Consider the following 27,467-nt stretch of genomic DNA (forward strand, 5'->3'; position numbering starts at 1 on the left):
AAAAGCAAATGAACATACACCCATTTGTAGCAAAACATTACCAGGAAATCCACAAGCATTTCTCAAAAGGAAAAACTCCTGACGAAAAATTTGCCCAGATCTGGGGTTTGAAGCCGGGGTGAACACCTATCCTTTGACTTCCTAACATTTCATGAAGCTATGTGCTACAAGCAGAGGGATGTCAATTTCCTCTTCTATAACATTTGTAAGGTGCGAGTGGTTCAATGGCAGGAGGAAGAAAAATATGTGAGATGAGTGACGCTCACACAACTCAGTGAGTTCTCAATGAACGCCCGTCTACTCACGTCTTTCTACACTGCAGCCATGGAGCGTTCAAACTTTCGCAATAAATGACGTAATCAACATGCAAGTCCGAGGATATTGCGTAAATAATAATATTAACCTAGGTAAGCTTATTCCTGTATATAGCTATCGCGAGAGCTGAAGCAGAGATCATGGTCCAGTATTGCTAACACTAGAGAGAATCCCACTACACATGTCACCTGATATGCATTGTTGTTTTGCAACATTTGCTCTTAAAATTGGCAGATAACTATATCAATTTCTGATATTACTGTCGAAGTAAATTTCTCCAGTCGTCTTAAGATGTTGGGCGACACAGAAAAACAAGCGTCATAGGCAGCAAGCAAATGTCGCAGTTCTCTTAATTTGGAAAAAAAATTTAAACCGATTCCTTGACACATTGTCCAATATAATGGCTTACCGACGTTACATTGCTCTCGTCAAGTCAGTATTTTCGCTTCTACGCTATAAAAGTAGATTTTTTAAAACATACCGATGTACAGTTTCGCATTGAAATATCACAATAATCAGCCTTATTAGTTAACCTTGACATATCCATCTACAAAAAACTGGCACATGTGTACTTGACGGTACCTACCGATATATCCTGTGTCCTTGTGTCCTCAAGTCCTGCAAATAGGGTACTTACTTTGAGAAATGTATCTAACATGTTTCACGAATGTCCAACCTTCCATGCCACTATAGTCGGATACAACTTTAGAAGGCAGGAGAGGACCCGCCCTGACGACCGAAGCGCGGCTGCCGATCACCTCCGCGACTAAAGAAACAATCCCGCTCATGCACGTCCCGATGTTCTCCGAAGGCGGAGCCACCGGTCGTCCCGCTCATGACGTCAGTCGCGAGTGCACGCCCATTGGTGCAGGCTTGTGTTCATCCGCCTTTGAGGAGGAAATGCCGCTGCCTTCTAAGTTGTAAGCGACTATTTTGTAGTTGACCACTTAGCCACTCATTACGCGAGCCTGATAGAAATATACGTTTCCTATTGACGCAAGGTAATGCGTATTTAGTTATCATTTTTTGTCCACCACTCTTGCAATAATCACAATAAGCTTGATTATGTAAATACCTCACTTATGCGAATTTTCTAATGACGTGGGTCCATGCTAATTAAATACATCTTTGGAAGCTTATCGAGTGACTATGCATGTCTTGACGAGCATCGCTGTTTTTCGTACTTCATTTTTCCATAATTTTATGCAAAAATTTGAAGCCGAAGCAAACAGGCACATAAAGCGTATATAAATCACAATTCTACCCTGAACTAAACTAGAAGGGCATATTTTCAGATCTGCATAACTTCTACGAGCACGCAGTGAACTCGAACAAGATATTGAAAACCGCACGCTAATTATCGAAAATTTTGGCATGTAGGAAGGAAAAGAATATTCAATGATAGCAGATACTTCCAAGTTTATTTTTAATATGCGCATCACCATATCACACCAGTACGAGCAATTAGTAGTGATTTAAGGGGCACGGATATCAGGTTTTGCTATGAGGGGTAGTTCGACGGACTTTGTCAACTCAAGGCTGTTTGCATACGCTTCAAAATTTTCGCAAATCATTCCCGGCTGCATTGTGAATGTTTTCGACGTCATTAAAAGGCTTAGTCAGCATAAAACACTGCTCTACATGCAATTGCGTTAGATCGTCCGCTCTTCAATGTCAACGCCCTTAAGTGATGTTTCAGTAGCGTCTCGTTGTTATTATTTTATTTTTTAATGCCCAACATCAAGTGCTCACGCTTTACATTTATAGGCCGCACATTGGCAGGTGTATTGATTTATTTATTTATTTATTTCAATGTGCACCAGCGCTGTGTCCTGCACGACATACACCGATTCGTCCTCTATTAGGTGTGTAGTAGTACTTGGAGCAAACGAATACTTGGTGATGGATTATGCTGACAAAACTAATCACGCTCTTCAAACACTTGCCTAAAACGCCTGCCTTGGATATCAGCGTGTAATACTTCCCTCGAATATTGCTTGTGCAAAAGCTTGTATGTTTGCTCGTAACAGCCAATGGTGAGTCATGTGAATCTCATGAGCGTGTTCCTATTTGACAAACTCAACATTCAAAGTGCGACGCCCTCTCTCTTAACAGCAACGGTCCTCAACTTTGCACTTAGCAGTCAGACCAGGTTTGAGCATGTCGTCGGTTAGGAGCTTAAAGCGTAATGTGTGTAGGCATGGTGAAAGCGATTCGCTCTAACAAGCGCTGCCTTCTGTGCGTGCTGATACCGATGACTCGCTTTGGGTCGAATAGTGGCGAGCAGTGGAGAAGCGGTAGCAATTAACAACCCAAGAGGTAGGTACTTGAAAGGCACGCAAGCTGCTGTAATTACCAAACAATATTTAGCGAGCTCACACCAAGAGCAGATAAGTGTATCTTCAGTCCAAGTTCTGTAGCCAGGAGAAGGCGTTTGGGGTTGCAACCCCCCCCCTCCCGCCTAAGAAGTTTCAATTTTTCGTGTGCATATACACAGGCACAAATACAAATGCCGCACAAGTATACATAAAGTATGCTTCACCCTCTCCCCCCTCGCGAAAGAAATTTCTGGCTACGCTACCAGTCAGTTCACCCACGTCTATAACAATGCAAACCTGTTCCAAAAGCAGGTTCAATTCATGATTCTAAAACAGTTATTGCGACTTATCTCAACAAAATATATCAAAACTACATAGACGCTTCGCCGCCACCTATGGGGTAGCACCCTCACTATAAAGTGGCACCAAATGAGCGGGGGTCACCCATTCCACTATTAGTCCCCTATGTCCCTGTAAACGCCCGGTAGGTGGCCGCGGTTGTTGTTGCAAGCCGCTTTGTCGCGACGTATGAACAACGATTTCAAGAGTTTTCCTTTCCAGTACTTTTGTTCCCAAGTCAGCGTCGTTGCATTGTTGAAGTAGAAGGTGTGCCCTGTTGTCCAGCAGTGTTCAACGAGCCCTGTCTTGGAACGTGTGTCGTGGGTGCCTTTGGCGACGTCATGTTTCTGTTCTTTTAGCCTCGTGATCTTTCCTGCCTGCTTCGCCTAATAAATAACGCTGCAATCCCCGCACTGTACTTTGTACACCGACCCCGATTTGGTCGTTCGCAGGTGTGCAGTCCTTGGGCTCAGCGAACACGTGTCGCAAGGTGTAATGAGGCTTAAAAACGGTTTCTATTCGAGCGGCCCAAGGCTCTCCGAACAGTCTTATATACCTTGAACATAAAAATAGACACAATGGACGTCGTCTTTTCTCGTCGCGCACTCCTCTTTCTTTTTCGAATGCGCTTATGGGTGTGGTTAATAAACGTCTTCGGATAATGCCGTTGTTCCAGTGCACCAAGCACGTTTTCCATTTCATGTAGCCGCAGTTGCTGATTAAAGCACACCGAGTTCACAACGTGAGAAGAAGGTGCTCACGGTGGACCATTTTTCTTCGGTCGATTATGAGATTGGAAGGACAAAATATTACTGGCGTCATATTGCTTCCGGTACACTGTCGTTTCCACTCTGTCATTATCAGCCCTACTTACAGCACATCCAAAAAAAGGCAAGACATTGTCTTTCTTGTTTTGCACAAGAACTGGATGGCGTGGCGTACACTGTGTTGCGCCTCATGGAAGGCCCCCAGATTTGCCCTTTTCAGAAAAACAAATGTGTCATCCACGTACCTACAGTATCTACATCTTCACTTGTAAGGGTAGTGAGTCCAGCACACGTGTTTCGACATGCTTAATCACTACGTTTGCCATGGCAACAGAAACAGGACTTCCCATAGTGCACCCTTCAATTTGATGGTAAAACGTGTTGGCGAAACCGAAATAGGTTTGCTTCAAGCAAAACCGAAGCAAAATGACGGTCTTCTCCACCGACATGGACGTACGACTTGCTAAATTTCGATCTTATTTCATCCGTCGCGACAAATCGGCTTGCGACAACAACCACGGCCCCCTACCGGACGTTTACAAGGGTATATGTGACTAGCAGTGGACAGGGCGTCCACCGCTCATTTGATGCAAGTGTATACTGCGGATACCACCCCCATAGGTGGCGAAACGTCTATGTAATTTTGTTATGTTTTTGTTGTGTTAAGTAGGAGTAAATCTTTTGGAGTCTATAACAAGGTAAGACTGCGTTCGGCGTTCAAGCATCTTAACTGACAGCAGTGTCCAAAACGAAATTTTCCCGATGAAGGAAACAAAAGGATGTACCAGTTCTAGTTATTTTCTAGCGAATAAACTTAGCGAATGGTAAGCCTGTAGATATAGAGAAGTCAGGTCTGATGATTATAAGTAGTCGGATATGCGGCCTTCAGTTCGTATAGGGCGAATAGCGTATCATTGTCAGCGTTGTGAAGAGACGCTTCCGTCCAGCAGCCTCGCGAATGTTCTGCTCATTCTGCCAGGGCTTCTGGTCTCAGCTGTCTTGCTCGACGGTGCCTCACGCTACCTCGTTATTCATAGCCCTAGAGTCAATCGACCGCCAGTAAACCACTTCACGGCGTATACGGTTGACCTTGGTTGGTTCGCAACACGGGATTGTATTGGCGTTTGCCTGCCGGGCTAAACGGGACGTGGTGCTCTGCGTTTTTGCCTCCTATGATCATCGGCGGGCTGTGGCACGCTCTCCGCGATTCTCATGATCATAAAAACAAAAGAAAAGCCCTTCGACAAAGAGGTTTTCAAGCATTGTGGCTGAATGAGCATCGTAGACTCGTATAAGCTTTCTTCTGGTGGCCAGCATATTCGGTATGCAGGAAAAGACGTCTCGGTACATGTCGTCATCTGCAGCAAATGGAGGCAGCATGTCGACCAGACTATTGTGAGATGTAGGAATAGCTACTGCTGCGACATATACTTAGTGTGACCTATTCCTTACGATCCCTAAAACCAGATGACAGATGGCCCTTTGCAGTGTCATTCGCCCGACGCGCCGTCATCAGTATGCCAGAAATCTCCAAGGTAGCGAGGATGCCAGATGGCGACTAAATGAGTGGTCGCGAACATACAAAACGTTGACGCGTCTTCACCTGAAGCCATGTTGGCGTGCTCTAGATCGTGTGCATTACATAACTTCGTCGTCAGTCGGGGCGCGTCGGACATCGATCGACCATGCTAGGCGGAAGTATACCAGTAGGTGAACTGGTCAGCTGGCCAGATAGAAGCCAGCAGACGTAAAGCAAGGCACGCATAATCGCTTTCAGTTTTTGGATTGACGAATATGTATGAGTGGACAGTAGCAATACAATCAATAAAATGCAGTCAAGTTCTAATCTCGCATGTTAAACTGAAAATTATATTATTCTCAATAGCCTAACGGTCACAGAACGCTGGTAGCACTAGCACAAGGATAAGCAAAGCATGTACGGTAGATCTCACCTATCACCAGGTGTAACAAGCGCTGAAGTTTATTCCGTAAAAGTCAGAAACTAGGTTTCGCCTGCAAAATTCGTATATCTCATTGCGCATGAGTTGCTATGACGGGCGAGTTGCTTTATGTAGCGAGCAAGAGCGTGGTAGCGCATTTTTCGTAACGAAAAAAGGATCTGTTGCAATAAAAAAATACTGCACGTACTCACCTGTAAATCTTTTTCATAATAGCTGAAATTGGCGCGAATTATCTGTTCATATAATCCAAGTGAGCGTGATTGCACGCACATAGGATAATCTGGTCGTCCATATATGCCGCGGCTTATAAGGAGCACTTCTTTGTCTTGCAGCAACTACATTGAAAGTGCATATTTTTGTAAGGCAAAGATCTCATGTTTCATTAGGTTGTTTTCAAGCTATTGCTTTACAAAAATCCAACAGAATACTCGGCGTTTCATGACACCTCAACCCTGTGCCTAAACATTATTTAAAATTATTTAGTGCTTATTTCGAAACGCGGGGATATAAGATTGCACATTTGTATAAGACGTGTCACCAAGTTGAGCCATTTTAACTACGGTCCACCAGGAGGATGAAGACGCCTGATGTACGGCTATTTTAATACCTAACTGCAGTATATTTCTACAGAATTTCAGTGTTTTTAAAGAAAGGAGAGCATGAATATCATAAATAAATATGTTTCTATAGTACAACAGTGAACGGCTGTTTTTAACAATTAACTATGTGTCGACACATTTTTTCCGCATACCTAATTGCCCAATTTTAAATATATTTTGTTGCCCTATCTTAGGCACTAATACCACTAGTATTCCTGTTGGGCGTGATCTACAGCAGTTGTTATATCACTGTGGAACGGCAGGAAGTAAACAAAAATTGCATGCACGTTCGCAGCGATATAAGATTTCAAGTTTGCATATATTACCAACTAGTTCAAATTAAACCTTCCCAACAGTAATTCGGACCCTAGGCACTTATCAACTTTACATCTTCATGGCTCATAGCATACATCCTTCACCTATATACATGGCTTATTACTTTAAGCGGTTCTTTTACTCAAAGCTTTGATGTTTATTGTTACCTTAAAATATACCATATGTGCAAAACGTTTTCTTGTTTTTCAGCTAGTGCCAGTAAAGCCACGTTTTCCGGATTTAGCGTTTTCCGGCGGTGATGCATGGGCTGTTCCGTGCTCCTACCTCGTAAAGTGTGTAAACATAGTTATGTATTAACATGGGTACCATAAACATATATATGAAAGCAGTCTTTCGTTGGAGGTGTTATTCAATCATCGACATTCACATTTAAAACACAAGCAGGTATCACAGATGCTTTCACAAACCAGGTACATCTAACTAAATGTTCTAACCGAAATGCTGGCTCGTTTTAGCCTAGTTGTATTTAAACATACGGTAGCTGTTAGCTTTCTGCGTAGCGAAGACAAATGCGATGTACAATGTTTGTCAATCGAAGATCGTTGATTACGTTTACGAACAAGAAGCGGTGGCAGATTAGCTAGCGCAGATTTAAAATCTTTCTTTTTTATGGTTACGATAGCTGTTACACTCTAAGGAAAAAAAGGCGCCGTCAGCATAGGCGTTGGTGTTGTGGTCCATGAAAAGCCCAGGTGAGTTATCCTATCGCACATGACTTCTCGGTACGTTGTGAAAGCAATGAACAGAATGCGAGAAAGCGTCATCCCTGCGCCAGCGTGTCTCCACTTGGCATCATTTACAGGAGAGTCAGGCGACTGCTTAAAGCTCGTAAATTGTTACGCAGGTGCCCTAACTTGCAAATAATTTGCTACGTTCGCAAATGCTAGGCGACTTGACATGGCTCGTTGCTTCATGTGTGCTGTGTGCGCCTACACCCCTGAATCGTCGCTTTGCTATCGGCGTCCGTGAATATCTCTGTTTGCAGCTCGCGTTACCACAAAGTGGCGAGAGGCAAGCAAAGTGTAAGCTCACCGCTGGTTGCGGTGGTCATCACGACAGCGTTGTAAAAGCGAATGCTGCCGTTCTTCGAAAAAAAATGCATTCGTAATTGCCTTGGCGCGCACGAAAACTATGTTATTAATTTTTTTTTATTTCTGAGATAAGGCACCAACAAATATAGGCTCGATAGGACTACGACCGTTTTTATTGACGTCTTGCGCAGTTCGTTCTGTTTCAATGCTTCGCGGTTTTTGTAACTGTGACCTTTGGTTGTTTTTTACCATGTATGGTTAATTTGAGAGACACAGGTAACCTGATGTCATCATACCTGCCGTGACCTAACAACGCATAATTTTCTGTCTTCACCTGCCTACGCCTTTAATCAAATTGACCAAGTTGCTGCCACGTAATAAACAAAAGCTCGAAAGTGGGAACAGCGGGAACATACCAATATATATATATATATTGTGAGGACCATGAGCGGAAGCGTAGCTTGGGCCCTCGTGCTTGACCAGCACGAGGAAGAGAAAGACGAGGCAGAATAGAACAGCCGGCCCGCAGCAAGGGTGCTGTCTCTGTCTTTTCTTCCTTAAAATGGCGCAGCCGTCGAAAGGCTTCGGCCAACCCCAGCTGTTAGCTTGAGGCAACGCGTCTTCCAGAGGAACGCCGTCACGCTTCCTCGCTGATGGAACCCGCAAGCAGACCACCGCGGCAAGCACCCATCCCACCACCAGCGGACGGCGTCCAGGCCTCCATTGTGGTTCCAGGGAACTACTTGTCCGGTGACGTGCTACTTCGCGGCAACAATGCGCACGGGCTCCTCTCGCCCAGGGACGGCGTACATGCCTCCTCGCCACCACCTGCCAATCTGTCGGCGCTTCAGGCACCGTCCGTGGACGGCGTCCAGGCCTCCGCGGCGGCTCAAGCCTCCTTCATCGACGCCGCAGTACCAGTTCACGACAAGCCATCGCACGGGTACCGGTTACCTCGGAACGCGGTTGACGCTTCCAACGGCAAGGACCCCGGGAATGCCATCCACGCTTCCCGCAGCGACAACGGCTTACTCAGTACTCCATCGGCACCCGAGCCGCTTAGGGGTCCTGTCCAAGCTCCCTCGGACAAGGGTCCCTCCTCTGTGAGTACGCTGATCGTGTCATACTCCTCGGACGTCACCACAAGCACCACGCGCGGATCGCCCGAGAGCGCCGCCGAGCTTTCCGCCACCATCGCGCGACTCCGAGTCACGGTGAACGCCTTGGCAGCGCCAATCTCCGTGCTGTGTCCTGCCGCCTTGCCAGCACTGCACTCGCTCAATGCCGCGTTGGCCGCCGCCGCCTCGCAAGACCATGAAGAGAGCTCACCCGAGAGCCGCAGAGAGCTGCGGTGTGCCCTCACGGAGCTCTCATACCAACTCGACTGGTTGGCGTCGTCATGCCCCGCAGTTTCGCCTACCGTAGCACCATCACCGGCTCCCTGCGGACTGCCGGAATTCCGCGGCTTCCAAGACGACGCCGACAATTGGGTGGCCACCGTCAACGCTCTTGGAGCTCGCGAGGCGTGGACGGACCAACAGAAATGGTGCGTGGCCATTGACCGCCTTCGTGATGCTGCCAAAGCATGGCACAACTACGAAGGCGTGAAACAACAATCCTGGAATCAGTGGTGTGCAAGATTGACTACTGTGTTTCGTCCACTTTTTCATGCGTGCGACCCCCTCCCTGCCGACCGAGCCTATGCCACACACGGGAGTTGCGAGGCACACCACCTCAATGATGCAGCTCGCGTGTCCACGAATCTGCCCTCCGTCGGTGATCGAGCTCACATGGGACACCGCCTTGATGACCCATCGGTGCCCTCAAGACCCACGACAGATAGCTTCTCTGGCTGCTCTACAAAAACGTCGGAACCAAGTGCTGCACACCGCTGCTAGTCTCAGTCTCTGCGCCTGTATCCGACGCCATACCATCACGGAGGGAGGCCGAGAGCACTCCTCATTCAGAGCGGTTGGAGGAGCGGGCCTCAGATTCGACGTTGCTCGAACACGCGGAAATGTCGGCTCATCCTGTTCTTGGCACGCCTCCAGTGAAGGCACCGGAAGAACCCATCGCTTCCATAGCCGTGCTCGACTACTCACTGGAGCCGCTTCCTCAGCTTCTAGAGCAGTCACCTACTCAAGGCGCACTCGATCGCCTTGTTGTACGGGAAAATAAAAAAATAGGAGTGGCCGTGTTAACAACAGACACCCATCTGGAAGCTCCCAGGACACGCCCATGTTTTCTTGGTGTGGAGGTAAAGGAGACCAGAAAACGTGAGCTCAAAAACAACAAGAAGCACCCTCACATGCTCACAGGAGACGTCCTGAAAGGGAAGGGCCCACAGCACATGACTGGAGACCTACAAGGGATGGAAAAAATGAAGTACAACGTGTCCAATACGCCACCGTTGAGCAAGAAGGTCATCCAAGACAAGCGCAAGAATGTTACGCCGTCGCTGCGTGGCCGAGGTCGACCGCCGCGACACAGCCAATGCCGCCCCCCAGAATGTTCAGCAGCTAGCCAAGACAAGTCACCACGTACACAAGATCGACCGTCTAGGCACAGTCAATGCCGCCCGCCAGAGAGAATTTTCGGCAGCTCTGCAAGACAAGTCATGGCGTAAGCAAAACCGACCACCGCGGCACAGCCAATGGCGACCGCCAGACGTCATCGACCAAGCACAAAGGCAAGCCCAGCGGCGTTGTATCACCGACCACGGCGACACAGTCAGCGTCAGCCACCAGGGACACTGTCGGCGGCTTCGTTCATTCGCAGTCATGGCCGAGTGTGAGGACCATGAGCGGAAGCGTAGCTTGGGCCCTCGTGCTTGACCAGCACGAGGAAGAGAAAGACGAGGCAGAATAGAACAGCCGGCCCGCAGCAAGGGTGCTGTCTCTGTCCTTTCTTCCTTACAATATATATAAATATATATATATATATATATATATATATATATATATATATATATATATATATATATATATATATATATATATATATATATATATATATATATATATATATATATATATATATACATATATATATATATAGTTCTCATGAAAATTATGGTACTTGTTACTTTATTCGCTCTGAGGATGACACAGCAACAAGGTCTATATTTGCTTCTTTGTGGCAATAGTGTATTGTATACAGGTAGCAAGATATAAAACAATTTGTGCTCGCTCCCCCCTTATATATACATCTGCCTCACGTAAATATATGGGGTGATGACTTAGCCAAGCAGACAGTCGCTTTCATTATCACGACGACCGCCTTAGTTGTATTGACGCAAAACAACATAATTTTATTGTTATTATAGCTAATTACGTATCCTATACCAACAAAGCAAAGAACTCAACACATGGAAACTAATCCTAGGTAGTTTTAGAATGCTACACAGCCTAATGCATGCAGGATGGTAACAATGAAGCGTCCCATCGTTCGAAGAACACTGCAGAGTCGTCAGTACTGCTCGACGCCTCTATTGTTCGAAAAATGTGTCAAGCATTTCCATTAACTATGGCACATTTACGGAGCGTAGAATTCACTCCCTAAAACATAGCAAGTATAAAGAACATCGTGTGTTTGAAGAACAATATCACGTTGTCCCAATCATTTGGTTGAAACTGAAGCAATAAGAAGTCAACTATTTGTCCCATGCATTTTCTATTTAAATGATCACTTTTGCAAATGTTCAATCCTTTATGTGTCTTGCCTCATGGCGGTGTATCATATTTGCAATTGCGTGCGCGCAATTTTTATCCTATTATTTGTGTTTGCCGACGTCCACACAGCACTCAGCGTAATGGTCGCAGCGGCAGCAGCAGCTGTTGCAAGTGCCGCCCATATGAAGCTGCAGGAGCTAAACACCGTCAGCGTGTTTGAAAGGACAGGCAGCTGGCGGCACACAATGACTCGTACACGGCGCCGCTTCTCGGTGGTTGATTTAGGCCTATTGTATGCTGATGAAAAGTGCTAAATACTGAGAATTGGTAGCGTTCGTATCGCCCTCTAGTTCCACTGCATTACCTGAAATGCGCAGAATGCTTGTGTTTACGGGCCAGCCACACTTTTCATTGCAGCAGAAATTACAGAAAGCGATTCCGGAAATACATTTCGTCTTGCAGTTCTTCTGCACATAATTACTTGATCTCCTGGATAACGACGCGCCATTGTACTCACCCTTCTTACAGTCTTCCGAGAGGCCTTTCGCTTAAATATAAATCCAAAACCATGTATTTCTATAGACAACAAGAAATGCCATAACATTATGTAAACAGGATGCAAATAGCGCTGCTATACAAAGGTGCATCTTTTTTTTTTCTTTGATAAATGCCTCCACGTGTACTGATTTATTTTAGCATATGGCGGCAAAAACATACGGTAAACGTTTTACTGCCCATTGGAATGGTATGTGTATTCTATGAGCAATATATCTGCAGCAGATATGTTTAAACATTATCTAGAGAAAACTGCTCAATACCAAATTAACCCACAGATGTCGTTGTGGAAAATGTCGTAATTACCATATGTTTTCACCCCTGTGCGTACTACACAAAGTTAACTCATCGCCTATCTCCTACTGCTGCCAAGTATTGTGCTGTTTATCCTTGTACAATATGCCAGACTACCGAAACAGTCACAAAGCCCGTTGAGCCATATTTAAAGCATTCTGGTCAATTCTCTCAAGAAGTAATAAAAACTCTGTCGAGTGTACTATATGGCGGGTGGGCGCATGTTGGTGGATCGCGGCGCATTTAGTGTAACTGACTGAAAATTCGCGTGCACTCATCGCATATAAATTTGTGCGTTTACAGGGGACCTTATTTTATGCACTGCGGTAACAATAAAGACGCAAGTATTTGAATGTAAGATGTCTTCTGAAATGTGGATAAGCTTCAATTCATTAATTTTTTTCATTCCACCTACAAGCACAACTGCAGTATAATGTGCACAGCCGAACTCATTGTCATAACTCAGGAAACGAGGAATGGGACTCAGTAGAATTTAGAGTAATATGGCAAGTAATAAATAGGCGAGTATTCCTGTGTTCTTGAGCTAGCATACCAAATTTCTTTGGTCACTCGCTTGTTTCTAAGTATAAGTGATACGTCGCATCATGAATAAAACATTATTATATTATACGCAGCCCTCGTCATAGCTACGAATAGCACTGGTTCTTGCTCTCGGCATGACTGTCACATAGTGTGAAGTAATTGTCTGTTCGGCGTATTACGTCGCCCTCGCAGGTCCGTCTTCTCTTGGTTAATGTAAAACAGAATATTGGCTACCCCTGTCCATTCTCTGATCAATTCTAATATATCTCAAGTCTTAATGTTACGCCAATATTTTAGCTTTCCATCGCAGGCTCCTAGTTGTGAAATTTGTATCGAGTTTTCTTTTTTTTCTCTTCCATAGTTCCGTTGCGTTTATTAGTACTGGCTATATGCAATGATTGCACACAGTGTGCTAGGGGTACAGCAGTAATATCACTGTCATGATTTTGGAGCGCCTGCCAAATATGATTCAGCCCGTCCTTCTTATTCGGTGACCTTCTTTTTAAATGAGTAGGGCCCCTGTTGGTAACTCACCTTGACAAGCAGACTCTTGCACATACTCTAAAAGCTGCTTGCGAAATTTGAACTCTTGTTCTTTCGCTAAACTACTGAGCACTATCAGAGTCTCGAGCACGTACATTTTTAATACTACTTGATGTCATTCTAAGTTTGGGTCCTCAAATATTTTTGTCTTCCAATTCGCCTCCATCCCTTCTGTAGACCAGAGGTCTCTGCGTGCCGTTGTTTTCAAGACATCCTGCGTAGATGTTTGTTCATCTTGCTACCCAATGCAGTAATTTGAACACCTCTTCAAAACACCCAGTGAGCAACACTGAACATATTTTACCTCCTTGTATGACTCATCTGTCGATATAAATTATTTCACTTTTCTGTGGAAAAGTAACGTATTTGTAAAGTCTCCGCTGATGTTGGCTAAAGTATTCAGACATGTGTCAAGAACTGCTTGCTGACGTAATACTTCCGTGACTGCTTAGTCATGAGCCTTTACGAAGTCTAAAAGATTATACAAAGTGGCCTGTTGTATGCAGAACTTTTCCAGCTACCTGATTGATCACCAGATAAAACCTACTATACAATAATTCTTTCTGGAGGCAGCGGGTTGTCTGTTTTATCCAGTTTGAAATTACCTTCTTAGGTACTTCATACAAGACTAAATGTAAGCTAATGGGTCTCCAGTTCTTAAAGATTGTTTTTTAGGCAACCCGGACAGTTTAGCGACCGATCGCCTTGCCTGTAAAGTGTCAACACCTCTCTCAGATCTCCTCGTTAATTGATCACAGCGACTGTTGCAGCGTCTACCCGACACTTTTAGCCTGGCCATGTATTGCATGAACTTTGTAACCTCATCTATTGTTACACATGAAAATCTGATGTGCTCAGCTTTACTTTCGTGTTTCAATGGGTGACGTAGCTCTCCACTACACAGCTGAAAATATGAGTATTGTGTCTGCGTGCCTTTTACGGAGGTAATATGGTATTTGAGCTTTTTTTCGCTGTATTGATGCTCCTGCCTTCTTTGTTTAATGGCGCTATCTCATTCACGCTAAAGTTCGGTATGCCACAGAGTTTCTTCTTGTTAATCAGCTTTGAATGCGCAACGAATTCGAGTTTATTATTTCAAGTTATGACTTTCGCGAGCTATCATGTCTTTAATAGCCTACTGTGCTATGAGAGACCTTGTGTGTTGCCGGCTTTAGTGATATACCTCACACTTTAATTCTTGCTTCGGACATCAGTCAGTTAACGCGCCCTTCATTCCATCTATATGATTAGTTTCCTCTTGTGCTAAACACCGTATTTTTTCTGAAAAGCAGAAATAAATTCACCTATTTTTATGCCGACTCTATCTAGATCACAGGTTTTCAAACTCATATGAGCTAGCGGCCCGTGGTCCCGACATTCAAAGTTCAGCCCACCAAGGACCGGCACAGTGACGAAACTCGGGGGGGGGGGGATGCCTTTCCCATAACTGATATATCGGTCATATCCGCACTGCATTTTACGGAGGTTTTCAGAAACATATCAATGCCGATCTGCAGAATGACTAAACATATCAAAAAGACCTTTTCTTCTACGGTGATGTCTCAACACATAGAGACAGCATGGGGTTCTTCAGGAAAAAAATGCTTGACACCAGTCCTGGCCGTCTGTGAAGCTCCCCCGAACAAAGCGTGATTATTGCCAATAGGCAAGAAAATAATACGACTACCATAAAGCACTAAAAAGAGCTTAATCCTCGTGAGGCTGCGGCCCGCCGGCCACGTGTTTGAGATCGTGATGCAGAACTATCGGTAAATTGAATAGCGATACCATCGATATTTTTACCCTATCAGTAGTGTAAATAGACTATCGATAGTACTACTATCCACAAACTATCGATAGTGCAGTCGGTTGTACCATCGTTAATATTACTAGCGATATTACTGCCGCGCGTGTTTATTGCTTTTGTGAAGATGCGCCTCCATAAGCATCTTCCTTGCTCGGCTCGTGTTTCGGATCGCTGTTCTGCTTCTGGACGGTTCTTCGCGCTGCCTTGCGCTGACAACCATTACGGCCTTGAACAACTAATAAACCTCATCACATTTGGTGGAGGGTTTTGTTCAACCCCGTCGCTACACCCTGAAGCTGAGAAGGCGGACGCTTCCGCCGATTATGAGTGACAACGCATGACTGACGGACAGGCGCCTTCGCCCCTGTCCGTAACCTGCACCGGGCTTCCTCGGCTACGGGACCCAAATGTCTTCAGCGGGGCAGATGAGACCAACGTGGAAAACTGCCTTGACGACTACGTACTGGTGAGCGCGCATAATAAGTGGGATGACCCCGACAAGCTAGGCCACTTCGTAATTTATCTGACTGGCGTCACCGAATTTTGGTACAACCAAAAACACAACAACCCACCATCAACCATCTTGAAGACGTCCTGCTCTGAAGTGTTCGGTCGACCGGCTGTCCGCAAGCAACGCGCAAGCGCAGCGCTTGCGCGTACGCACACAGCAGACTGGAGAAAGTTTCACAGGCTATACTGAGGACGTCGTCGACCTTGGTAGACGTGTCAACGTTACCATGACCGAAGCCGATAAGATCAAGCAAATCTTTATGGGCATTGACAATGGCACATGCCTAATTCTCTTCGGCAATTCCAAAGGGCTAGGGATCCGGGCACAGTTTCAGAAGTCGTCAGCTTGTGTCAGAGCTACGACGAGTTGAAGAAGCAACCCGCCCGGACTCAGCAGCCTCTGCGGGGTAGCGAGACGCTGTGCAGTCTGGACACTATGTCTGACCATTCGACGTTGCTTCACCAGGTCCGAGACTTTGTCCGCGAGGAAGTTGCCCGCCAACTTTATTTATTGCCATTTCTCACGAGCCCACCACCCATCTGCCAGCCCCGCTCTGCAGTGTTATTTCGGAGAAGGTTGCCCCCGCTGTTCTCTTTGCGCAACACGAGCCGCCTCCATCCTGCCCTCTTCACTGCGCACGTGCAGAGCAGCCTGTGGCGTCTCCTGTCGCCTATGCGCAAGTCGTGCAGCCTATGGCCATGGCCCTCACGTATGAGGATGTTGTGCGTAGGCCTCCGCAACCACGTTACACCACGCACTCACAGCCCACGTAACCGCCTGTCTGTACTGCATCTTAGGCAGCGTCGACAATCGCCAATCTATGGAGGACGCCTGATAATGGACCTATATGCTACGCCTGCTACACTCCAGGACACGTCGTCTGCTATTGCCGCCGTCGCCCCAAACTTTCGGCGACTGTGCTCCGTCGTCGCAATCCGGCAGCCAGCCCTTCCCCCAATACGTTCCTGGCCCATCACCACGCGATGCCCCAACTCACCGCCTTGACTTCCAAGCGCAGCACTCACCATCCCTCGGCTGCCATCGCCCTCCCCCATGCGTCTCTGGCCCGGATCTCCGACCGCGAAAACTAACCGCCGCAGTTCAAGAGGCAAGAACTGCGCCATCTTCGAACTGTCGAGGCCCTCACTCCTCCGCTGCTAACGTGGTCGCCATAACTATTGAAGGTGTTCGTACGTTTGCACTTGTGGACACCGACGCAGCCGTTTCTCTCATAGCTGCTCATCTCTACGTTTATTACGCAAGGTAAAGACGCCACCTTCGGGACTGTCGCGCCACACCGCAAGCGCGCAGCAAGTGACGCCTCTCGCAGCCTGCAATGCAAGAGTGTTCACTGAAGGCAATCGTTGAGTTTATTGTCCTTTCAGTCTGTTCGCATGACGTGACGCTCGAATACCGTCGTCGACTGCGCACGCGCCGAAGTTGAGTTTTCCCCATAGTGTGACGCCCCATAACTTCACGCTCTTCATCAGCCACCTAAGTTGCTCGTTCCTGAGGATACCGACATTCCGCCTGGCACTTTCGCCCTTGTTCCCGTTTCCTGCAATGCCCACACCTACGCTACGGTCTTTCTCAAGCCGTCCGATGTCTTCCCGAGTCGTCGAGCTCTGCCGCTACATTCTTCAACGATTGACATTGCTGCCGGCAGCAGCAATATATCCCTTTCAGTCACGAATTATGAAGCATTGTCTGCAAATGTATCAAACTTCCATTGCATGATTTCAAGGCACTCAGTATTACATTTCAAGAAATAAAGTGAAGGAATGTGTTGTTTTGTGTGAGTTACAGTAATTAATGCTAATTAGCGTGTAATTAAATATCTAATTATTCTGCAATCGGTCAGCTTCAATCCTTGCATAAAAGAAATCAGCTATTAGGCCCAAAATGCATGCGCAGTTTGTTTTTTTGGTTGTATGCTTTTCGAGTGAAGAAAAAAAAATACTCTTGACGTTGGTCTTGGAACGTCGCACGTCGAACGATCGTCGAACATGGTAGTGTCTCTAGCAAAGTGATCATCCGCAGAAATATACAGCATAATGAAGTTAAATAAGCGCTAGTTGTGCACTCAGGAAGCCTGTACGAATGTGCACACCAAGTTTCAGGTCATTTGAAGAAACATGCGGCGCGTGATGCGACTTCGAAGTTGATGCGTACATATGTACACACCGTGACTGAAAGGGATATAAGTCTTCAATCCGCTCTCCGCAACTGTCACGCTGCTTGCAGGGGGAGATCTTGGCCACGTGGACGATCCTGACACTTCTTCTTGGGTTGACGTCCAGGATGACTGCTGCGACCAACCAAATGCCCTATCGGCACCCGGGGAGTCGTCCAAGACCATGTTTTCCAGTACCATCGCCGACACCCTCACCCCTGCCGAACACACCGACCTACTTGATCTTCTGCACGTGTTACGGAATTCTTTCGATGTGTCGGAACCTCAGCTGGGCCGCACTTCGCAAGTGCAACATTACGTTGACACCGGGCTATAGAAGCCGCTACGTCAAAGACCATACCGCGTCTTCGCTGAAGTGCACAGCGGCATTACGACCAAGTCCAAGGTATGCTTATAGAGACGCTATTAGGTCATCGCACAGACCCTAGGAGTCTGCTGTCATACTGGTGCGTATGAAAGACGGATCTATCCGGTTTTGTGTGGACTTCCGTCATTTGAATAAGATAACCCGCAAGGACGTCAGTCCTTTGCCGCGCATTGATGACGCCATTGACACCCTTCGCAGAGCAGAATTGTTCTGGTCGCGGTACTTGCGGTCTGGCTATTGGCAAGTTCCAATGGCTGAAGCCGATCGCCAGAAGACTACATTTCTTACACCTGACGGACCATACGAGTTTAAAGTCATGCTGTTTGTGCTTTGTAAGGCGTCTGCTGCGTTTGAACGACTTATGGATAATACGCAACGTGGTCTACAGTGGTCGATGTGCCTCTGTTACCTCGACGATTTCGGGGTTTTCTCGCATGATTTCCCTACGCACCTCCTTCGCCTCAGGCGCGTTTTGATTTATCTGACCAACGCTGGCCTTCAGCTTAACCTCAAGGAATGCCGCTTTGCTGCCTGGGAGCTCGTCATCTTAGGACACATCGCGTCGAAACACGGCGTATTACCTGACCCTGCAAAAGTTCGTGGAGTCGCGGAATTTCCCAAGCCCACGACCATCAAGGAACTTCGATGTTTTGTAGGCCTATGCTCGTATTTCCGGCACTTTGTTTGTAATTTTGCATCCATCATGTCACCGTTAACCCAGCTTCTTCGCAGTGGCGTGAACATCTCCTCCTGGTCCTCTGCATGTGACGTCGCCTTAGCTACACTGCGGCGCCTACTCACCTCCCCACCTATTCTTTGCCACTTCAATTCGACGGCTCCAACCGAAGTGGACAAAGACGCCAACGGGGTCGGGCTTAGCGCTGTCCTCGCTCAACGAAAGCCCCGCTTTTCAGAATAACTCGTAGTCTACACTAGTCGCACGCTAACTAAAGCCGAAACTAATTACAACGTGACTGAAAAAGAGTGTTTGGCTCTGGTGTGGGCGCTTGGAAAGTAACCAGTCACCACGCACTTTGCTGGCTCGCCACGTTGAAAGACTCTTCTGGACGCCTAGCGCGATGGGCATTGCGCATCCAGGAGTACGACATTCCCGCCATATACTGCTGCGGACGCAAGCACTCTAACGCTAACACCCTCTCCCACTCACCTTTAACTGCAAATCTCGCGTGCAGAACTATTTGCATCCACCCCTTGTCATCTCGCGATCTCGACTTCATTGCCACTGAACAATGTCGTGACCTGCATATCGCATTTCTTGTTCATGTATCTGGCACATCCACCCTTCCTGTATCTCAATCCCTCCGACGTCAGGTTTTCCATTTCACCAACCGCGATCAACTGCTTCGTCACCGCAACAACGCTGCCGATGGCCGCCGGTGACACTGGTCATTCCACTCAGCTTGCGAGTGGAATGAAGTATGCGCCCAACTTCCACACGATCCGCAATGTAGCTACGCCGGGATGTCCAAGACTTACGAACGCATTCGCCACCGCTATTACTGGCGCGGCTTGCACAATTTGGTGCGGAAATTCGTGCAGTGATTTCCTGAGTGCCAACGACGCAACTCAACACCTTTACGTGCGACTGGCGCATTGCAGCCGCTTCCATGCCCTGCCAACCGTTTGATCACGTCGGCGTTGACTTCTGCGGTCCCCTTCCAATGACCCCAGATGGAAATCGGTAGATTATAGTGGCTGTCGACCACTCGACACGCTACGCCAAAACTGCCGCTTTCCCGAGCGCTACCGCTAGGGATGCCGCCTCTTTCAGTGTACGTCACTTTATACTTCGACATGGCACCCCTCGAGAGTTCCTTAGTGACAGAGGCCGCGCTTTCCTCTCCGAGGTCGTCGAAGCTCTGCTCTCGGAATCCCACGTCATTCATCAGACAACCACATCATGCCACCCGTAGGCTAGCGGGTTCACTGAACGGTGTAACAGCACACTGGATGATATGCTCTCGATGTACTTCGCATCTCACAATAGCAACTGGGACAGTGTTATCCGTATTTACCATTCGCATACAACACCGTGATACAAACAATTACCGGATTTTCGCCTTTCTTTCTCCTTTACGGAGAAACCTTCACGGAGAAGTTTCGATGTATTCGGGTTTCACCCCAAAAGACTGTTAGCAACATTTGACGCAGACCACACCGTAATGTTTGAGAAACTTCACAATTATTTGAGATCAATATGTTAAGACTACGCGGAGGACGCAAGAAGTCAAGTTTATTCGAGAGCTTACTCGAGCACCAGCCATAACACTGGAAGGTTCGATGTCTGGTGTATAAAAGACGACGCGTTTCACCGATGATCGACTCGACGGCTAATGACTGTTTTTGCCGCTATCAGTGCGCAGCGAGTATCGCTTGTATATTGGGTTTTGGTACCCTGACACAAATACGCCTAAAAAAAGACCACCGTATTTCCCAGTCTTGCTGCAGCAATCTTCACCGTCACACCCACGTGACAATACTATCGATAGTGGTGTGAATAATGATTGTGTTGCTGGCCGGCCATATTGCCAAAATATTTGCAATAACATACTATCATCTTCGCCTATTTTATGAGCAATTCTTGGCGAGATAAACAAATTATTTCCGCAGTGAAAACGGCGGATTATGTCCACCAATACATTCATATCCAAATACAACCACTTGCACCTTGCAACTAACAAACTTAGTTCTTGATATGTTTTTATTTTGAAATCATAAAATGCAATATAAATTTGAAGCCGCGCAGTTCCAACATATGTAACGGCTTCCTTTCCGATAGAGCAGAACAGTTTGTCTTTATGAGTATGTGTTATCAAAGCACTGTGGTGAAGCAAAGCACTGTGGTGAAGTATGTCAACTATTTTGCCCTTCAGCTTGCTCCTTCGGCTCGATTATATAAAACGCGCGGGCAACCAAGTTTATTTTGCAATGAGTACGCACTGTTGATGATATACTATCAATAGCATCATTGAATTTACTATCGATAGCGCTATCAATAGTATTCATTACCAACGATAGTTCGATAGTGACTTAGCTATCGATAGTATCGATAGGCAATCCATAGTTCTGCATCAATAGTTTGAGACCCATGATCTAGATAGACGTTATTTTGCATAGTTCAAATTGTTTCTATTTCTCTCATGTTCATAACAATGTTTCCTCCCATTAACATGATAATTACATTTCATCTAGCCCATTACTTCTATGTCCTGTAATATGCCTAGGTCACAACATAATAATAATGTGTTGCGGTCTCTGTTTCTCCTTTAGGGATTTTCCGCGTCCTCTTCCTGTTCATATTCCTTTAGAAGAATGCGCACACAGCATGCGGATTTGCTTTCATTCTGGATCTTCCACTAAGACATATCCTTTATTGCTTCCTGACTTGGCATAATAGTTACCAATATCCTCTCGTTTATGTTTTCTTCCTGCTTACGCATTGAAATATCCAACGGCGATACATTCGAACTCGCATTTATCAAACTAGCTAAAAAACAGCAATTAGTTGGATATGCGTACAATTCTATATAAAACTTTCCAAGAATTTACACTATGTTCAGTGCGAATTCCGGCGCGCAAGTTTGCTTCATGGCACAGCTTGACGACAATGCTAGGAAGGCGGCTTAGTGCAATACGCGGGGGGGGGGGGTTTGTTCTTATTTTTTCGCGGTTTCTATTGGGTATTCGGGTTATGCTGGCGCGGGTTCTAGCCGAGAAAACAGTGTTATCGATGTAAACATCAACTCATAATCTTCACACACGAATGTGCGTGCTCGTCGGGTGCCTGAAGACTCTGTCTGCCTGCGCCCTAATTTTGGTGGTATTTTTATTACCATAATCGGTGTGGTTTTTTGGATGCTGTAGGTAGCTGACGTCAGACTCCTTTTCTCTGCGTTCGGCAGTTTGAATTTTTACCAGCTTTGCGCAGAACAGTCGGGTTCTCTCACTTTACGGCGGTCATTCAGTTAGCAAAGGTAGCTGAAAAGCGAAAGGCCACTGCAAGGAATCAAGGGAAAAAGCACGCGATGACAAGCGACACTTTCTACTTGTTCTCCGCGGTGCCCTCTTAATCACGCCGCTCACTCCCCCTAATCCACGCGACAAAGAATATTTGCGCGAGAAAAAGCCACCTACTTCTGATAGTAAGCCAACTTCTTGCGGCGTATCGCACTTCCTGATGTTCGATATATCAAGTGTTCCGGCTGTTTTTGTTCGATGTAGCCGTGAAGTTTCCTTTCCAATTACATTCGAGCATTGAAGCGTTGAAAATAGTTTTATATGATGGATAATTCGATATAACCGTGTTGGGCACAGTAGGGATTGCCTGTATCAACGACCTCATACAATTCATTGGGGTAGCAGTCTGGGCTTGTTTGTGTGACATGATAGAGAGTAAATGCGCAGAAGACGAAGTCAGAGCAGAGGCCTGACACATGTGAGCAGTCTGCTTGTGTGTCGAGCCTCTTCTATGTATTGGTCTTCTGCGTATTTATCCTGTGTCATAGAATTTGTTTTCATGACACAACGTTGGTGCGTCACCCGCCGAAAGCTGGTCAAAAAATATATTTCCTTGATATTTCAAAGCTTTTCTAGCTTTATATCTTAATGTAGTAAAAAGTATTCCAAAACTCACGTTCTCCAAGGCAGAAAAGGGCGAAAAGGCACGTGAGCCAGAGACAAAATTTTGTATATTCCATTATTCTAATCCAATGGCAGATGATCGCCCTAATGTAAAATATGGACATGGCATCAATAGAACATAGACCTCCCATACAAACTGCAGGCATGAAAACAGCACTGGAACTGCGCAATAATATTAATTTGAACAGAACCGCTCCTGTTCTCAGCGTCACATCGTTAAAACAATTGCCTAAGTAATTGCAACATTAAAGGTATAGTAAATGAGCTGTTGACAATGTTCTTAACTGTGAAACATTCATGACGCCACATGAAAGATATATTTATCTGCCGGTGTCTCGGAAGAGCATAAATGCGTGCCTTTTGTTCATAAGGCTCAAGAGAGAGAACACGAGCAGCTCGTAAGTGACCTCCTTGGCAGTGCCGTTTGTTCAGCAATTACGTGCATCGAATCTATGCTTATGTTTTGCGTCTAGAAACAAGAGCTTGCGCGTGACATGGCCTGCATGGTAAGCTGAGCTTCATGCACATCTACAACAATAACTATTTATTATTCTCACCCAAACGTGCACCTACCACAAGCCTGTACAAGAGCGTCCCGGAAAGTGCGGCCGTACAAACTAACCGAACAACGTTGCGGTAGTCCGGACATTCGCATTTTATTAGTCAGCTCTCTTATAACCTACTTATAACCGATGAATTTGGGTTACGGAACGCTGTATTTTCTCTGCTTCACTATATGAATTCAATTGTCCTTGTGATAGGCTCTTTCTGTGGTCTATCATTCTCTGCAAAGTAAATCTGGAATAGGTGTGGAAGTTCTAATTTGCAGTCGATCAGACTTTCGCTTCTTTCTACTGTATCAGTTATCGTGGATATGCAGGAGCTTTCTGCGCACATTCTTTTTAAATAATATTAATTGTTGGGGCTCTACGTCCCAAGACTACGACAAGATTATGTGGGATGACATAGAGGAGGGTTGCGGAATTTTTACCACATCGGTTTCGTTCACAGGCACTTGACTCTGCACACGGTCCTCTAGCATTTCGCTTCCATCGAAATGTGGCCGCCGCGGCGCCCCAATTTTAGTCTCTGCATTACACAGCGAAAAAAATCATGCTGTGGACAAATCATTACGTCACGAAAAGAGCAGCTGAATTTCCACAAAACTGGAAACGAAGGGCTCCAAAGCGGCATCAGTTTGTTTCTTCGCACCCGTTCGCTATGTTTATCTAGATATTTATATTGCTGAAGTAAAGTAACAAATTTCCGATATACGTTTCGAATTCAATATCTCTTGCTTTCACGCAGTTGAGCGCTAGCGCAGCAGGTGGACACATTTATTAATTTACCCGCCGTAACACCATAGGCGTGGGCAGGGTTCACCATCAGAGGGCGGGGGGGCAAGTCTAACCACATCCCCCCTGCTTTTGCTGAGTTCGAAAGACAAAACTTGCTCTACCATAGCGGATGCAAAAATGAAAATAAAGGGATGGCGTGCTTCTCCCAACGGCCTGCCATAAGCGCCACTTATCCGGGGTAAATATAGGTAGTCAAGTGTTCTTTGAATTCACAATATGTAAACTTTTTTGCCCTTCAGCCTGCTCCTCCGGCTCCACTATATAAAACGGCCTGTCAAGAGTCCTCGGTCGCTATTATTGTGAAAAAAACATGCGTAGCTTTAACCCTGCGCATTTAAAAATGGCATGAAAGGTCCGGACAGAGTAAAGCCATCAGACAGAATTGGTACCCCTTCACATAATTAGGGCTAGGTGGGGGGAGGAAGGCGCCCCAGCAGCCCCCTCGTGCGCACGCCTATGAGCAAAGGTGCTCAGCTGCTAAGCTCTGGGACATGTTTTCGGTTTCCGACCACGGTAGCGCCATTTCTGTGAGGCGGAATGCCAGAATACCAGTGTACTTGCCTAGTTGCAGGTTATGTACCATGCTATGTACCATAATGATATCGCACTTTTGACACGTCAAGCGCGAGCATGTAGCAGTAATGCACAGAGACTGGAGGAGTAATTTATGAACTAGGTCAAAACGCCTGCTTATTCAGTCTTTTATGCACTATGTTTAGGAATGTAATTATGTTGTTAAGCCTGTGCGGCTCATATTTCATACGCAAGATCTGTCCAGCAGTAGCCAATATGATTTCGGTTTTCTACAGAAAGAAGTATATCCCCAAGTATAGCGGGTAAGCGCAGGGATCTCACCTCTGTCGTTTCCGAAAGCACTGGGTAATCCTGCTGTATTGAACGACGCCCGCTGTTGCAGTAGTTCTTGGCTAACTACGCGCAACGTGCCTTGGAATCGTGCGCTGAAGCCTCCTTGGATAAACTAGAACATATACCTCGCAGATATCTTTGTTCGCCTAAAGCATTCCTCTTTTTTATTCGCAAGAACCCATTGTTCGCGACGTTATAGCGGTGCACAAGTGCGGTGCGCCATAGCCGAATGCGTGATATGTCTTCTCTGCAAAAAGCATTGAGTGTTTGTTTTCCGTGTTCAGTATAACCAAACTGCTCTCGAATGCCCTCAGTATATGTGCTAACACAATAACATAGATGACCTCTGTTCAGGATTATCGCCTAATAAACAAAGGCTGTGACGTCATTTGCGGAGCAAATGTAAATGAGACTGTGACTCTATAACTTTACTGCCCAAAATGGATAAATAAAACACCTGTTGTAAACTGCAGTAGCCTGCATTGAAACCGGGACACAGTTTGCAACTTAACACAGCGCACACACACGAACACAGAAGAATAAGGAACCAACGACACGAGCGTTGATGCAATTTGGCTGATGCAGATCAGCGCACGTTTATTTTTGGATAACATGATTATTTCATACAGCAAAGGCTTCACTTACCTGACACACTCGTTGTAAATATTTCTATCAGGTTCACTTGCGCATTTCATTTTTTTATATTCTTTCTTTTTATTATTATTTCCTTCCCTCTCTTCTTTAGTCTGTCAATCCCCTTCCCCATCCCTACACAGAGTAGCATGCCAGCGGTTATATACTGACGCCGGCAAAACTCTCTGTTTTTCTAATAAAGAGTCTCTCTCTCTCTCTCTCTCTCTCTCTTAGATAACAAATGCATATCACTCATTCTGATTTCACCAAATAAGGGGAATTGAAGGGCTCGTTTTATTCTTTGTGAGACACAACGTTAATGAGAACTAAACAATAATCAAGCCAAGGACAATATATGAGATGTTAGTTGTAACAATTATGAGAGAAATGTGAACAAATTAATTTGCACGCACGAACACCTCGCCGCCGGCAGGGACCGAAACTGCAACATTCGAATAACAAGTCCCATGCTCAACCAATTGAGCTACGGCGGCGCTCGTCCTCCCGTAGAGTTTATTAGATGCGAAGCATCTTATAGCGGATTTCAATCCGGTGGTGATGGTGGTGTGTGGCGTGACCACCCTTACTGCGCATGCGCAAACCCTCTCCACGCGCATTCTCTCTACACGCCTCCTCTCCATTCCCATCACCATTCATTTTTTTTGTGCGCTGAACATTTTTTCCCGCGTAATCAAGTGCCAAGTCGCCCAGATTTTCAAGTTACACTTCCTAAAATGTATGTTGTGTAGAAATGTATCTCGAATGTAAACTTCTAGCACTCTAGGTATAGCGAAACCTTTCGCGCTAGGTGGACATAGTAGAGCGAAAAAAAGGTATTGGATAACAGCGTACTAGTTACGTCACATTATTCTGTTCCAAGTGGATCTGTAATTTGCAAAGCCATCCTTTTGTATACATGGAAGCTTTCTATCTGTTGCGAAGAACACGACATTGTTCTGTTGCCGTAAAGCAAAGTGGCTCTATGTTGGCAGCCCTTAGCCTATTTGTTAGCTCATAAAGCGCTTAATATCACTTGTACACGCGCGCCGGTTATACCTATTCAACTCAAATTCCTCATGCACGGTTACCGTGCCTCTCTTCTGCAGCGTCCCCCAGATAATTATACAACTAATTAGGTAAAACTACACGAAACAGGTTTTGGCGCAAAACCTGATTTGAGCAAGTTCGTCATTGAAAGGCACAGCTCACAAAAAAAGTATACCGCGTACTCTATGTAGACAGGATGAGCATGGACCTTTGGTATTTTAAAACAAATCGTGATTCACAATGGCATACATTGAACAGGCATCTTCTCCTAAGCTAAGCAAGCGCTACAATTCGCAAATAACGTCACAGCTTGATATACACCAAATGGAACGACTTTATTTCTGCGTTTGCATAGAGTTCAATGACGGTCCTGAACTGTCAGTGCATTGGGTTGTTGTACTCAGAGGAAAAAAAAAACATGCTTGATTCCTCCGTCATAAGAATCGGTATAACACGAAAGTTAAGCGTGTCCTTACAGAAGTAGTCGAATGTTTGCTGTACATTGATGAAAGAGAGCTTATTTAATGTGTGTTAGTGTTTGACAGCTAAAGCACCGTTTAATGTGGATGCGCCCAAGTTGGCACTTGGTGGCACATCTCCATCCCGACGACTAACGTCATGATCAATAATGAGACGAACCTTTGTGGTAGCTGTAGTAGTTAACGGCGAGAACGTAATCAGAGAAAGCGGTGTGACAGCCAAAAGTGCGTCGACTAAGGTCGCCATTTCGCGACATGTTAGAGAGTTAA

General features: G+C 45.9%; 1 long non-coding RNA gene across 1 annotated transcript; it reads right to left on the reverse strand.

Annotated features, from left to right (window-relative positions):
• Positions 1–900: 900 nt before the first annotated feature.
• On the reverse strand, positions 901–25,187 carry LOC119399560 (uncharacterized). The gene is made up of 5 exons (XR_005184887.2): positions 25,027–25,187; positions 22,806–22,897; positions 11,855–11,913; positions 5,892–6,035; positions 901–933 (listed from the first exon to the last, which is right to left on the reverse strand). It is a non-coding gene; the product is annotated as an uncharacterized LOC119399560 (long non-coding RNA).
• Between the last annotated feature and the right edge of the window lie 2,280 nt (positions 25,188–27,467).

This window comes from Rhipicephalus sanguineus, chromosome 7 (assembly GCF_013339695.2).
Source record: "Rhipicephalus sanguineus isolate Rsan-2018 chromosome 7, BIME_Rsan_1.4, whole genome shotgun sequence".
Classification (NCBI taxonomy): Eukaryota; Metazoa; Arthropoda; class Arachnida; order Ixodida; family Ixodidae; genus Rhipicephalus; species Rhipicephalus sanguineus.